The sequence below is a fragment of the Struthio camelus genome, chromosome 9 (assembly GCF_040807025.1).
Source record: "Struthio camelus isolate bStrCam1 chromosome 9, bStrCam1.hap1, whole genome shotgun sequence".
Lineage (NCBI taxonomy): Eukaryota > Metazoa > Chordata > Aves > Struthioniformes > Struthionidae > Struthio > Struthio camelus.
The window spans coordinates 20,771,088-20,785,962 of record NC_090950.1 but is presented as its reverse complement, the minus strand read 5'-3'; the positions used below and the strand labels follow the sequence as shown (position 1 = coordinate 20,785,962).

General features: G+C 46.9%; 1 protein-coding gene across 18 annotated transcripts in view; it reads left to right on the top strand.

The window, feature by feature from the left end:
- The window catches only part of LPP (LIM domain containing preferred translocation partner in lipoma), a 356,455-nt gene that overhangs the window by 30,101 nt on the left and 311,479 nt on the right, over positions 1–14,875 (top strand). For 3 of the 18 annotated variants that reach the window (XM_068953866.1, XM_068953871.1, XM_068953861.1), the window contains exon 1: positions 2,909–3,041. The exons of 13 other annotated variants lie outside the window; for them this stretch is intronic. The gene's annotated coding sequence lies outside the window, so the exon portion shown is untranslated. Of the gene's footprint in view, positions 1–2,441; positions 3,042–14,875 lie in introns of those variants that run through there. 2 more of the 18 variants (XM_068953853.1, XM_068953863.1) reach the window with 2 other exon arrangements.

The following is a 14,875-nucleotide window of genomic DNA, read 5'->3' as shown; positions in this document are numbered from 1 at the left end:
TGATGAGGGATCATCATGGGCTGAGCATGCCTCCATCCCTGTGCCCTGTCCCTGAAGGGTGAAGTTAGTACTTTCTTCCAGTCCAGTGGGTACAATTTGCACTTACTGAAAAGCAGCACTAGGCTGCGTGCCAGGAGCCAGGAACTGGCTTGCCCTGATGTGCTCCAGGCCCCAAGCTCCCAGCCCCTCTAGCAACTTTGTTTCTGGCATGGGAGTCCCTCTAAGGTCGCAAAGCTGTCAGTCCCAGGTTTCAACCCCAGGAGCCATAAAGCGTATCCTTCCTGACCCCAGTGTAAATAAGAGAGGGTGTTAGCAGCCAGCATTCCTCTGGGTTTCGTTTCCTTGTCCCCACTGTGTGTGCCACTCTGCAGCCTGCATTCCTCTCTGGTTTGGTAAGCCATTTGCCTCTTGAGCTGACACAGCTAATGTTTCCCCTGCTGGCAGGGCAGGCACATTAGTGGCATTTAACTGTTAAGGAGAACCTCAGTCTGTTAATGCTTCAGCAGCCTATATCAGTAAGGACTGGTGTGCTCCTGGGACAAGTTTTCCACTATTCTAGCCGTTTCTTCTCCAACACTTTTGTTCCCTCGCTTGCCTTATGCTATTTCAACTTCATCTTGCTATTGAAACTCATGTTACTCACACAGGCGATGCCTTGGGAGTTATTTTCTGGCAGGGGCTGAGAAATTTGGTCAGAGTCTGCTAAACCTTCACAGGTACTTATATGACCCTTCTTACCACGGTTTTGGAGTTTCTGACCATGGAGAACGCTCCTGAAGGCCAGGTTGCTGGCTGGGGTTTGTGGCTCCTGGGGAGGTGTTACTAGATTTTTGGAAAAATAATTAATCAGATGCTCACCAAGCATGATTCAGTCCCATCTTGCATTTTGGGAAAATGTATTGGCATTGCCCTGGTGTACTTCTTGCTGTCATTTGAATTGTTGTTTGTTTATGGAAGTGGACTAAAGTGACTTATGGACTTGTGACCGTATTGCCCTGTAAGGTTTATTTTTTTTGCAGTGGTAATGATGGATCATTACATTAAGTGTGATTCCTATTCTAAAAAGCAGGAAGCTTTGTTGTTGTTGTTTTTTTTTTTTTCCCTGAAGCAAAGGCTTACATGTTTTGTCACCTGTGATATCAGTGGCTAAAATCATGCTGTCATGGATCCCTGACCCTGTCTAGTTACTGGAGGTAATTATATGGCCTCTGTTGTTGCAGGGTTTCAGTTCTTCTCAAAGTCTGTGATTCAGTATCAGTACAAGCCAGATGTATTGTAACGTTGCTTTTTTTACAGTTGATTTTGGCCATACATGGCCAGAGTCAGCTTTGGAATTCCTTTCCTATAAATTCAATAGCATCTTGTGGGTGGTGGTGGAGAATCGCTCTGGTAGCATCAACTCGGCAGTCTGTTGCTGTTGAAAACGTCCTGATTTGCACATTCCTCAAGCGCTGCGTGCTCAGTATAGCTAATGGCTGCAGCTATGAGGAGGATCCCTTCCCCCCTGGGCAGAAGGGCTGGGAGGGTTTCACCCCCCTCTCCTGCCAGGCATCCCAGCAGGAGTGTCTGCCTCCCTGTCACCTGCAGATCGGCTGTGGCAGCTGAGGGGAGACATGCACGTTTGGGAGAGGAGCACTATCCCAGTAGCCTGTGGGACCGTTGTTATGGGTCAATAGCTCTTGTGTGCAAGCGGGCTCTGTGGTCGACCGGTGCCCTGCGAACGTAGCTGTTCTGCCTCCCAAATCCGCTTTATGGGCTAAGCATCAAAGTTCAAGCCTGTCTTAAAGTAGAGGAGAAGCTCTGTGCTCTCCAGGTCCCTTCAGCTATGGGGTCCCCCATCACAAGTGCCAGCAGGGAGCCTGCTGGGGCAATGATGAGCCTTTTTTTGACTGTGATTGTGTTGCTTGTGCAACAGAGGTGCAGCCTTTTGGGCTGGGGCAGGCAGCCTTTTGGTTTCAGGCTAGAAGAATGGTTATGGCAGGGCAAGAATCAAGGGATGCTGCCTTTCTGAGGCTGCCTTGCCCTGCTGACAGATGTTGGCTTGACCAAAGAGCACATTCCTTTCCACAGATCTGTGTTTTCCTCGTATGAATTAAAATAAAAGACACTTTTTTTTTGGTTTTTTGGTTTTTTTTTTTTTTTTTTTTTTTTTTTTTTTTTTGCAAAGCACTAACTAGATGAGCCAGGCCAGAGGAGCTTTTTTCTGCCCTGGGTAGCAGTTGGAGTTGGATGTCGCAAGCAGGACCCTGCGGCCGTGTGCAGTCTTGGTCGTGCCGTCATACTCAGCCTGCCAAATAGGTCCGATCCCTTTCTCTAGGGGGACTGTTTGCTGTGTCCTGCCTTTTCTGCTGCTGAGCTAGCATCACTATACACAGAGCCTGAATCTGCCTGGTTGCCTTCAAATAACACTGAAAAATAGTTCTGGTTGTTTTTCTGCAGATGAGATGGGATGGAGGGTTTGCTGCAGCAGCCTGGGGCGAGGGCTCTTCTGGAGCTCGCCCTGTCGTGTGCCGTGCGTGCGTGCTGCCCGTGCGTCTCCGGGAGGGGATGGAAACGCGCTCTGCATGTCACTTGTCAGGCCAGGAGTCGCTCAAGCGCAGGCTGGGACGCAGCAGTAATGTGCGGCCCTGGGCTCAGGCTGCGCAAGGGTCGGTGTGAATAATGTGCGCAGCGCCTGGAATTCAGTCTTGAGGGGGGCAAGTCATCCGAGTGCCAAAGCCAGGGAGAGAAGGGTGATTTTTTTTTGACATCCTTTGGAGTTTTGATCTCCATATTTGGAAATGTTTACCCATTGCTCTGATCTATTGCAAGGGAGGGGAGGTGACTCAGGGTCTGGTGGAAGCAGGATTTGAATTCCTGTAGTAAGTGTGTGTGTGTGTGTTTTTTTTTTTTTTTTTTTTTTTTCCCTCCCTCCTCTCCCCTTCTTGTTTTGGAAGCTTGTTGTGGTCAGTTTTCAGTTCTCTCTTGCCTCCTGGACCTTGTTCCAAATTTGATCTGCTCAAGAGAGAAGCTTATCAGTGAAGGAGCTTGCCTGGATGCTGGTAAGTGCATCGTTGCTGCTTTAGCAAGTGACTTGGGATTTTTTTTTTGTTTTGTTTAGTCAGATGGATTGCATCAAAGTGTGCGTGTCTGCTGGTAGAGGCAGGCATGTGGATCTCTGCGCACCAGTCAACTGAAAGGGACCCAATGAAAATTTCTGTAGCAGGGAAAAATAGCTTAGTGGATTAGTCTCAATGGCAAAATGTTCCCCTATGTTGTTTCTTCAGGCCTAGGTATAAAGATAATTTAAGCCAGCTTCCATTCAGCCATGCTCTTCCCTTTAGTTTCACTGGCTAGCCCAGCAAGGCAGCAGAGCACCGTATTAATGAATTAATTGAGTGAGTATGTATGTATGTATATGGTTAGCAAGTAAAATATAGCTTAAATATGATTTCTGTCTCAAAAGGAAGAGGTACGTATTAAAAGCTGTACAACATGCATCTCAAATGTTAATATTTAACCCTGTTTCATTAGAGAACTGAAGAAGTTTAGCTGCTGTAACTGGATGGAGGTTCAGAGCATGTTTTTTCCTATTATTCTTTATTTTTCCTTACTCTGAAGTTTTTAATCTGTCTGATACTGCAACTGTCTGATTCTCCTTTCCCCCCTCCCTTCCTTTTTCTTTCCTGAAAGGAAACTGCAGTTCATCCAAAAAGTCAGAATGGGGAGTGTAGGGGGAACCTGGAACGCGCTTTGCTTCCTGTTTTATTCATGGCAGCTAAAACCGTGCCCAGGAACCTGGAGCGGAGATCCACCGCCCCGCATTCCTCTTGTCATTTGGAGCATGTAACGCGCGTAGAGTGCTTTTAACGGCGGCTCTGGGGGCCGCGCAGCAGCGAGCCCTGTGCCTCCGACAGAAAGCAGCGCGCTTCATCCTTTCACTTGGGAAGGGGCCCTGATGCAAAACGGCTTGTGCTGGTGGTTAGTGATGCATGCGTCGCCTTCGCTAGCTGGTATTTTTAGACTGGTTCAAACCTGTTGCTATCGTACTCGCCCTGTTTTTAATTTAGAGCTTTGCTGGTTTTGCTCTGCCATTTTAAGCGGGGATTAATATTGGGTTTGACTGTTGGTTTCTGAGGGAGCGGGACTTGCGTCAGGTTTTTGGGTGAGAGACGGACTCGATTTTTTTTGGCCAGAAAAGATACCTGAATTAGTTTGTGTAAAGATGGGACATGAGCTGGAAAGTACTCGGCCTCCAGTGATAACAACAGCAGGTAGCGACGGGACTGCTGGAGCATGTTCCCGCAGCCAGAGGACGTATTCGGCGTTGACAGACTTTTACTTCATTTTAATCCTTGCCCGTTCAACAGGCCGCGGCGCTCGGAGGCCTCAGCGGGGACCAGGGCCCCGCTGCGCGGGCATCGGCACCCGAACGAGGGGAGCGAGTCGTGTCCGCGGGGGGCTGCAGGCTGAGCAGGCGCCGAGGTGGGAAACGGGGTGCGGAGGCGGCGTAGGAGGCCGCGGCCACCCGGCGCCTCCCCGCGCGGGCGACATCGTGCGCCGGTGCTGCGCTTCACCTGTGGGCAGACGCAGCCCCCTCCCCCGCAGCCCCTCCCCGGGGCCGCCGGTCCCGAGTCGCCCCGCGCTGGGCTTTGGCAGTGTGTGGTTGTAGCCTGTCTCATCGCTTGTAGCTGAGCTTGGCGTTTTGGGGACAGCCCAGCCGCTTTTCTGTGTCGGAAATGATAATGCTCTGTTCCTCTCGCAGTTCCCCCCCCCTTTCCTGCGCTGCGTGTGGGAAGACAAGGCGAGCGAGCGGGGCCGAGGCCTCCCTCTGCGCCGTGAAGCCGGGCGCGAGGCCGTGCTAGAGAGGAGGTGTTTCCGTGAGCGGGCCGGGGGCTGGCCGCCGGTATGCCCGCGCGAGCACCCTGAGGCCATCCCCTCCCGCGTGTTGCTCTGCCTTGTCACCCCGAGGTCGTGACCGGAGTGAAAGTGACTGAAAACCGAGCGGACCGCGAAGGCCGAGAGCTCCTCTCCTCCCTCGCGGGCGGCCGGCACCGTCCAAGCCGGTGGAGCACCCTGAGAGCTGCCGCCCCCCGAGGGGACACCTGCAGCCGGGATCGCAGGCTTCGGCGCAGGCGGTCTGGTGTTTCTCAAGGACCTGGACCGACCCTGCGATCGCTGATGCTAACCAGGACCTGTGGCGGATGCCACAGAAAGGATTTTTTCCTTGCTCCGGAAATGGAGCCCTTAAGGGGTGACCTGTAGGTTAGGACTAAAGATTTTCCTCCTGCAACATGGCACCCATAAACGATCCGGCCTGAGGAGCCTTCCAGGTGCTGGGCCTGGAGCGTGTTTAGAGCGTATCGTGCCTGTCTTGAAATGCATTTCTTCAGCTTCTGAGTCACTTCTAATGATGTTTTAAATGCAGGGGATTTGCTTTAGCTCCTGCGGTGTACGAGGGATCGGTTCTCAGCCCGTCCTTCGTCACACTGCAGCAGCCGGGCCGCACGTTCACAGCCTGGCTCGCTGGGCTGGCAGCGTGCATGGTGAAGTATCGATGCTGTCCCTGCACAGCTCGGGTGCTGTAAGGGGAATTAGCGCGCGCTAAGCGGCAGGCGTACATGCCCTACAGCAGGTAAGAGAAGCTGCTCCGGATCGCACGGGGATAGCACGTTTCAAAGTGAAAGCGGTGAAGGAGAGGCAAAATTACAGGCCTGGATGACTCTCTGTATCTGATCCTTTGCATTTTCGTAGGCAAAGGTTTCGGAGCTCTTAAACGCAGAGTCAGGTCTGCAGGCTGAGAAAAGCAGTATTATCCTTGATGGGCTGGTGTTGAAACTGAGGCACCGCATGGGCTATGTGGGTTATTGTGGCCATGTGGCAAATTTGGGAAAACGCAAATCTTCTGATCCCATGTAACTGTTGCATCTTCAGCTGCTGCATACGGGAGGGTGTTTTGCAGCCTCAGGCTGAAAAGTACTGTTAAACGTGTTTTTCTTACTCTAATAAAGTTGTATTTTTTTGAGCGTGGAATAGTTCTGCATCACTTGTTTAAAGGTAAGCCAAGTCCTGCTGAGCATTTCATAAAGTGGATATATGTGGCTAGTGTCATGATCCTGACATGTATTGTTACTTCAGGAATTTCCAGACAGAGCTTTACCTAACTGTACTGCTGCTCCTTCTTAGCGTCTGAGCAGAGCGCAGTCTTTTAAGAAATGTCTGCTGTTATTAGCTTTATGATACACGTTCTTTTTTAACAGCTGTTGCGAGCAGCAGGCGACCTTAACTCGCAGCCTAATTCTTTCTAACTTCAGTCAACTTTGGGGGAAATTTTCTCCTGTGAACTAAGTATTTGCATTTGGGATGAGATCTCTCAAATGAGAAAAAATTGTTTACCTCTAGTGAGCATGTCAGTTCAGGACTAGTAAGCCTGGGAGGAGTAAACGTTGCTCTTAAGTCTTTCCTGCTGTCTTCTAACAGTTAACTGTGTGCAAGGCTCCCCAGTCGTTTACTGCTTGATATGTGGGGTGACTCTATTTTAAGGACGCATCAGGTTTAAAAAGCCTCACTGCCTGCAGTAGGAAGGAAAGGATTTCTTGTGATGTACTGTCTCACACCCCTACCATGAAAACACCACAAAGACGAGTTCTAGTAAAGCTCTCCATTTTGGCAGCTACTTCCCTCCTACGTACTTATTTTTTAGGTAAATCTCTCTTCAAGTCTGTTAGCCATTCCCCTTTTCGCCATGAAAAGTCATTATCATCTCTTGAAATTAAGGAAAAGACAGGAGGAGGGAACAAATGGATGTTAAGTAGTAGAAAACAATCAATTAAATAGTACATAGCATGTAATTTTCCTTGGAAACTTACCATGAAATTGAGGAGCACTTTAACAACTAGTAATTTAAATTGCATTTGAACACTGCTAATGGGTTGTTTGCATGGGAATTTCGGTCGTTTCACAGCAGGTCGTTGTCTTTAGTACCCCTTCGTTCACTTTAAGAAGGAAAAAAAAAATTAAAAGCAAGGAAGATCCCATAGACAACTGGTCCAACTGTTGCCAGTAAAAGGTGATTCCATTATATTTTGCAAGGCCTTGTTACATTCAGAGCCATTTACTTCCTTAGGCTGAGCTCTTCCAGCGTAAAATCCATGGGAATTCAGTACTGTCTATCTAAAAAAAGCTTGTATTCCTGAATGGTGGGAAAATAACGTTATCCATACTGCACCCACAAACACCATGGAAACAGACTGGCTTAAATGACTCATCTGGGGTTACACAGGGAGTTAGCAGCCGTGCTCTGAAGAGGCCCCTATTGATTTGGAGACCTGACATGTAGCCACAGTATGAACCTGAAGTCAGGCCCAGAGGCATAAAGAGTGACTTGCTTGCAGGCATTCAACATGCTGGGGCAGACCTGGGAATGCAGCCCAAGTCTTGGTCTTTATCACCTAGAACAAATCATAACAACATTTTGGGATCTGATCCTGGCTCACTTCTTCATAAAAGGAACAACGGAGAGGTGCTGAACATCTGTAGCTCCAGGATGTTTATACTTAAGTTCTCTGTCTTGTTTTTCCCATCTTTAATGCTCTCCTCCTTACTTATAAAATGCCAGAGATTCTCAGCGAAAAGCAGTATCGGCCTAATCGTATGCTATGTTACTGCTGATTTCAGTGGGAGCAGGTTCCATAGGAAGGCACATGAAAGTTGCTGGTTGCCTGTTGCTGAATGAACATCACATTTTCAGAGCAGGGTTTTTGCGAATCCGTGGGCATACTTGAACATATGGAAGGGGGTTCCAATATAAAAACAAATCTGGCCTTCTGTTTCTGGATGTGTAGGTTGCTTTCTTAGAAGATGGAACCTTTTAAATCTGTCCTTGCAAACATGGCTGTTAAATTCTGCTATTTCTAGAGAATTGAGGCAGCTGTGTGCACTTAGAAAAGCTATGTAAAGGCCACATTTTCCAAAAATGGCCTTTTTAGCTTTACCTACCAGTCAGATTGGCCAGCACGAGTTTGGTAGAAGTGCAGCCACTGCTGCCCATTTATGCACAGGGCCTTGAGCGATGTGAAAACTGGGCAAATCTCCAGGGGCAGCGTTAAGCACAAGCTCTTCAATCTCTCTATCTAGTGAAATGTTACCACACAGAAAAGTGCCTTCAAAGTGAAGGGGGGGTGCTTGTTGATTTGATTGTTTTACATGATCTCCTTTTGTTTTCTAGGTAATTGCTTTGTCCTTTGCAGCTGAGTGTGTTGTGTGGATTTTTTTTTTTTTTTGGCTGCTGACTGACTTGCCTGCAACAACCATCTCCTTTTAACTGTAGCAGTGTGCAGGGTGGTTTTAATGTCCCTGAAAGTTATGTGCTTGAATATATTCCATTTCACTATATAATCTAGCTATAGCTAGTGGATTCAAATAAAACCCTAGTGGGGATTCAATAACAAAAATGTCAACCCTTCCTAAGGGTTTGGATAAGGTTTCTCATAGTATAATAGTGTTATCACTTATACTTCCTGATATACATGCTATCCACAGTGGTTTGTTAGTTATCGGCTAATTTCTGTGCAGAGGTATAAGAAAGCTGTATCAGATAATCTCATGGAGACTGTTAAAAATATTGGGACAGAGAAGGACAAGGGCTTTTGAGCAAGATCAGAATGAGCCTTTGAAGATTTTTTCAAAGCTAAAGGGTGTTGGAGTTTGGCCCTTCAAAGTGACAGAGTTGATGAACCTCATGTAGGAGAGCGACTGGTTTGTAAAGCAAGGCAGGGGGTGAGGTCCAGGCAATGGAGGAGTGCAGGGGGCTAGAGAGCAGGAACTTTAGGAGTTAGGAAACCCCAGACGGCTTAGGTTCTCCTAAGATAAGGAACCAACTGATAAAATGAACTCTGTGAACTGTCTAACAAGTACTCTTGTTTTGTTTTATTTTATTTTTTTGTATTGAATGAGCATCTCATCATGCTAGTTCTTGAGAAGTGCTACTTCCACTATGCAAATTCCCCATCATGCATAGGCGTTTTAGACAAACAGCCTGTCTGCTTGATATATCAGCCCAGCACTGACATGGAGTGTTTATTTTATTTCTTATTTTTTAAATATTTACTATCCTTTTTTTCTTGGAGCATGGGCTGCCTCTTGGTTGCCTCTTGTTGCCCTGTGCGTTGTGGCCAATCTCTTCGTAAGCCTCCTTTTCTTGCCTCAAACTTCCATTGTAACGCACACCCAATAGGCTACTTATCTCCTCTCCAGCCTCCTTCCAAAGGCAGAGAGGCACCTGGCTGGTGGAAGTCAACATAGATTTGAAAGATGCTCCCCTAGCAAACAGCTGTGTATATCTGCTAGTCCAGAATCCTATTGAAAGAAGAGGAGGTGTCGGGGGTTTGAAATAATCCCAGGAAATTATTTCTGACCATATTCTCCTATTGCTAATGCACATGGTGCTCCTGCAAGCTTCTGTGTGTCTCATGATTTGAGGTTACGCGATTTTGGGTTAGCAATGCTGGTAAAGGCCCTTTGTTTGCTCACCTTCCTTTCTCAACTGTTTCTGAAGAATGCTGATAAATTTAAGTAACAGCCTTGCAGTTGAGAGAGAAGTGATAAGGAAGAGAGTCTTACGCATAGATTAGTATGCTGCAGAGAGAAGGCAAATACCAAGTGAAGCTCGGTGGAGGGAGCACACACTGAGCTACCTTGGAATGCTGGGACTGCTTATTTATCATTTACCCAGCCCTGTAAATTTATATTGCACTTTACAGGTGGGGAAGAAGACAGTCCTTGTCCTAAAGAGTCTGCAATCCAAGACAGACAAAGTATGCACTTGAGGGCCAGGTAAGGGAGGGCATGGATGATTGCTGGAGACAGAAATCCAGATAAAGTACTTTTCTTCTAGGAATCTACTTCTGAAGTGGAGTTATGGGTAGTGGGAAGAAGGGTATTTCAAGGTGTGAGATGGAGGTGGATAAATGGGAGTGGAAGGAGGTGTGAAGACCTGAAAGGAAAGAAGGTTGAAGGGGAGGGTAGGAAGCGAGAAAAGAAGTAGGCGGAAAAAAGCAGCGAGCCTGCTGTGGGAGGGTATACTGTAGGATGCTGCAGATGAGAGTTGAGATGACCTTAACGTGTCGTCTTTGTGTGTTAAAAGCTATGCTGTAACTCAGCTACTGGGATTAGTCATCTCCCAGCATACAAAGTACCAGTTTCTTCTTGAATGGAGAGTAGTGGTCCAGGCTGAATTCCAGTCAGAAGATCTCTTGACTGAGTTTGAATGCCTCATGCTTATGGTGAAGGGCTGGACAATTATGCTCCATATATTCCTGTATGTGCACCATTGTGAAAACCTTAATAGGCAAGTGCATAGGTAAATTGCCACCTTTTGCTTAATGTCCTAAAAGTTAGTCCTGCAGGCCCTTAGGCAACACATTGTGACTGTGCTTTTAGGTAGCAACGGTATGCCAAGGGTCTTTTCTTTACAAGAGCAGTACCCTAGAGGGACGCAGATGGCTAACTTGTATATATAGTATGAGTAGCTTTTGGAGTGACACAGGGTTGCTCTCCAGTGATAGTTGAGGTGATCTGGGTGGGAACTGTTTTTTGTTGCATTGTATTCACTCCCAAGCAAAAGAACAGTAATCTTTGCAGCCAGGTCCATGCGCGTTAAGTTCCGCAGAACTGAACTGGGAAAAACTCACTGGTCATCTGGTTCCAACTTGTCCTGCTTTCAGTTCCCTAAAAAGGCCTTGGGACTTTCACAGCTTCCTTAGAGGTTTTGTTCCAGCCCCAAGGTCTTAAGGAATCAAGGAAGGATTTACTGTCATCAGATGTATTTTCCTTTCTCTGAGTTCTTCTGTCTTCTTTTGGAAATAGTTGCCCTTGATGTTTGCCCTTGGCATTTGACTGTTTGGCAAGTGCCTTTGGACCAGAAACTCCCCTGAGTTCTGGAGCAGCAGTACTCGCTTCACCTACTACTCTTCCCTCCTGGATCTGTTTCTTCTCCAGCCTGCTTATCTTTTTTTTGTGCCTCACATCTGATCCCCATCTGGTTTTTGGGTCTCTTTCTGCTGCTGACACTTTCCAGATCTTCTGGTTCCTCCTTTCCTCTCCATCCTGGTCCCTCTGCCTTCTAGTCTCTTCCTAGTTTCCCATTAGTTAAAGACAACTTTTGTAGCCTGTAAAGGGTAGTGAAACATGACAGGTGTTTCCTTTGGAGCTCAGTCCATCTGCTGTCATGGCATGGTGTTCCAGCAGGAGAAAAGCCTGAGCTGAGAACATCTGAAATTGCCCGTTATCTTGGCTCATTTCTTGCAGCCCATAATTTAGGAGTGGGGAAGCGAGGGGAAGAAGAGGCGAGTCATTCTAAAAATGAGTCATTCCACAATAGATCAATACAAAATGTTCCATTACATTTTCATTGCAGAAAATGACCGCCCTCTCCTATCCCCCTTCCATGAGGTGCTGCAGAGGCTGCTCAGTTGTGGCGGTGTCTCTTGGTGCATGTAGGTCAGCAGTATGGCCAGCCAAGCAAAGGGGTATCTGAATTCTGGTTCAAGCCTTGCTTTCTGGGTGGACTGGGGCTGAGCCTGATGGAGACAGTCTGCTTCAGAGAGAGAGAGAGAGCAATTCCTGGCAGCTGTCAGAGATTTCACATTGCTCAAGGCATGGAGCGGGCCAGTCTCACTAGAGGAGTTGTTCCCAGCCCTCCTCTCTGGGACGGAGGCCAGTGGATGTACGAGGCATAAGGCAACGTAAAGGGATGTAATGGAAAGTATCGTGGGATACCTGCCAGCGACCCCTTTGGGCTGGTGCCACTGATCACTCCCTTAAGCTGATTGGACATTTCAGTGGCGTACCTTTGCTGCGATCTTAAGGTTTCTTGCCATCTGCAGCGCAGGGGTGGGGAAGGTGATATGGGGGTTTTCTCTTGTCTGCAGGTCTTTACCAAGTCCTCAGGTTTTAAAGTAGCTTTGTCTTTAGGACAGTGGTGCTGCTTTCCTTTTACTGACCAGGAAGTGAGGGACACAAGAGGGATTGAAGGACTTGCACAATCTATATATACACACGTATACATACATGTGTATGTACATATATGGCAAGGCCAAGAATCGATCCAAGTTTCCTGAGTCTCTTTATCCTACCCTCTTCCTGAGCAATTAAGTGGCATTTTTATTGGCAGTGCTACTGTAGCAGTGAGCAAGTAAATTGTGCTTTTGCCCAGCATTCAGGCTGACAGGGGTGTTTCCAGCTGGAGACTGTCCCCATCGGGGCAATGCCCATCCACCCCTCTTGCCTGGCATGGCGAATGCTGCATGCCTGTGGGTGGGATAAGAAGTAACGGGGCTGACCTTAACTGCCTGCTCAGAAGGCTGTGAAGTGTTTATGGTAGTAGCACATCTTCCACCAGCCGCGAACAAGGCCTTGATCTGCTGTTAGACATGTAATGCTGCTTAAGAAACAAAAACCGCTGCTGACAGGTAGGCTTTGCAGGGAAGAAATTACCCTGTGAGGGAGATGGTTGAGTTCATGGGCTTGCACTTCTGATAATGTTATCTTTTAGTACGAACGGCAACAACAGTGTCTTCCATTTCATCCTGAACTACGAAGAGCTCCTGTAAGGAGCTGGACTTTTCAGTGTTTTGCAGTGTGGTATGCTGTTATGGCAGGAGTGGGATCCAAGATGTTTGGCAAACCTCTATAAGCCATCTAGATAGCTGTCGCTCTATTTCTAAGCTAATGAATCAGAAACTGAACGATCCAGAGCACACACTGATCTGTTTACCAAGCAAATAAAGTTGGGAGAGAAAAAGGGAAAAGCCTCAAAGTGGCTTTGGGCACTTTCAAGTGGTAAAAATCAGAAATTCCTGAGCCTATGTAATTAATGTCTGTTTAAACAGAAACTCATTTCATAGCTTAAAAAATTCAGCTCCTATGGAAGATTTCTCCTGGAGCGTCTGTTTTCAGCCGTAAGCACCTGCCCTGGCTGAGCATGCTGGGGCTCTGTCTGTGGAGGTGCTGGGGTTGGTGTTTTTGGGTAAGGGCACAGCCTTGCTGCTGCAGTGTTTGCAAAGGAGCAGTAGCTTCCCTCGCTCCCAGCTCCCTGGTTGTGTAGGGGCAAACCTGGTAAATTCATGTGAAAATTCACCCTTTTGGGTCGTGTGACCCCAATGCCTGACTTCATTCTAGTTTTGGTGGAGTGTTTGGCCTCATTTTGTGTGTGTGTCTGTACATGTGTATGTATGTGTGTTTAACTATGTGCAGCAGTTGAGAGGAGCAAGTATATATCATACTGGCATTTCGCAGGGCTTCAGACAAGATATCAGCATTTTTTTTTTGCCCAAATCCCAGGGGAATAAGGTGCAGAATAGGCCTGTCCTAGTGCTATGAGGCTTTTCTTCCATTTGACATGTATGTGTTGTGCCTCTGTGCAGGTTTCTCTCTTAGTGACTTGGTTGAAGAAAGCCCCTAAAGTTAGCATAATAAATCACCTGGGGAGTGGGGTACGTGAACAGAACAGGAGATAACAAAGATCTTCTGGGTATGACCTGCACGTTTAAACTCCACAGGGTCTTGCTGGTGACATGGATGTCACTCCAGCAGCCTACTGTGTACATGACGCTGTTTGGATATAGTTAATTGAATTTTTTTTTTTTTTTTTAAAAGGCATGAAGATGTTTCAGAGCACTGTGCTAAATGGTCACAGCAGGGAGCCCTGGTTAGTACAGCCTTGCTGAGTTTAAAACAGTGCCAGCAGTGATTGCTGATGTCTCACTGGTAGGTAGCCTTAGTAGAGCAACCGTCCATACAGCAGTGATGTGGGGCCCTCTGCGTGTGTTGGAACATGTAAAGGGTCACTTTTTCCTTTTTAATTCTTTTTCTTTTAAAAGATGCATTTAAATGTTATTAAGGCAAAGTGATCTCAGTAGAATCACCACGTACAGTTGTTCACCTTGTTGCTGGAGGCTTCTTTGTTATTTTGATACAGTGAGGTTTTTTTCTTTTATTTTTCTTTTCTTTTCTTTTTTTTTTTTCAGGCAGACCAGTTATAAGAAGGATAGGACCTGTTTCAGTGAGGTTAGACTATGCTTCAGCATGGTGACGCATAGGGCTGGATCCATAGCAGGTATAAATGGTATAGCACTCTACCTTAGAGTCTTCTTTGTCAAGGCTGTTCTTCACTGAATGTAAAGAAACTGTTTTGTACTCCTTGCAGTTTCTAAGTCTTTGAAAGCTTGACACGGACATGATGTTCCTCCCAGAGATGTAGCTGCTCTGTCGTTCAGAGCAATTCTTTTGTTGCTCCTGAGCATTGGAATTAATGTGTAGGAAACTCTGAAATGTTTGAACAAGCTGAGCTTTCCTTATAATATCTCTCTTCCCCAGACAAACACGCAGAGGTGTTCAACTCTCTCCCTCCTCTTCCCTTCCTCCCCCCAACCTTGAGACTGTCCCGCTATTGTGGATTGCTTGTCTCATGCGCAAGTGCATTTCATTTGTCCCTTGAGAATACACAAGTCAATACTTATTTGTTTCCAAATCATTGTCCTTGTAGTCTCTAATAATACCCACATTAAGCAGGTGGAACTGATAAAATCACTCCCAGTGTAGCTTATGGCAACTGGGTCAGATCCTTTCTCAATATTTCTTGACAGAGGAGAAAATAAAGCACACATGAAAGCAAAATACACGAGTTTTCCCCTTTGTCTCCCCTCCCCAGCCCCCCTCATCATGGTTTCCTCAACAACAAAAAAGAAGTCTTGGCCAATCAGTTTCACAGAAGACTGTGAATTTCTTAAAGTCAACGTTTCCATGTGTAATGAAGTTTAAAAAAAAAAAAAAAGTGCAGAGAGATTGCATGTGGTCTGGCATGCAGCCAAGGAAGGAGTGCTCTTTGGGGTTATTA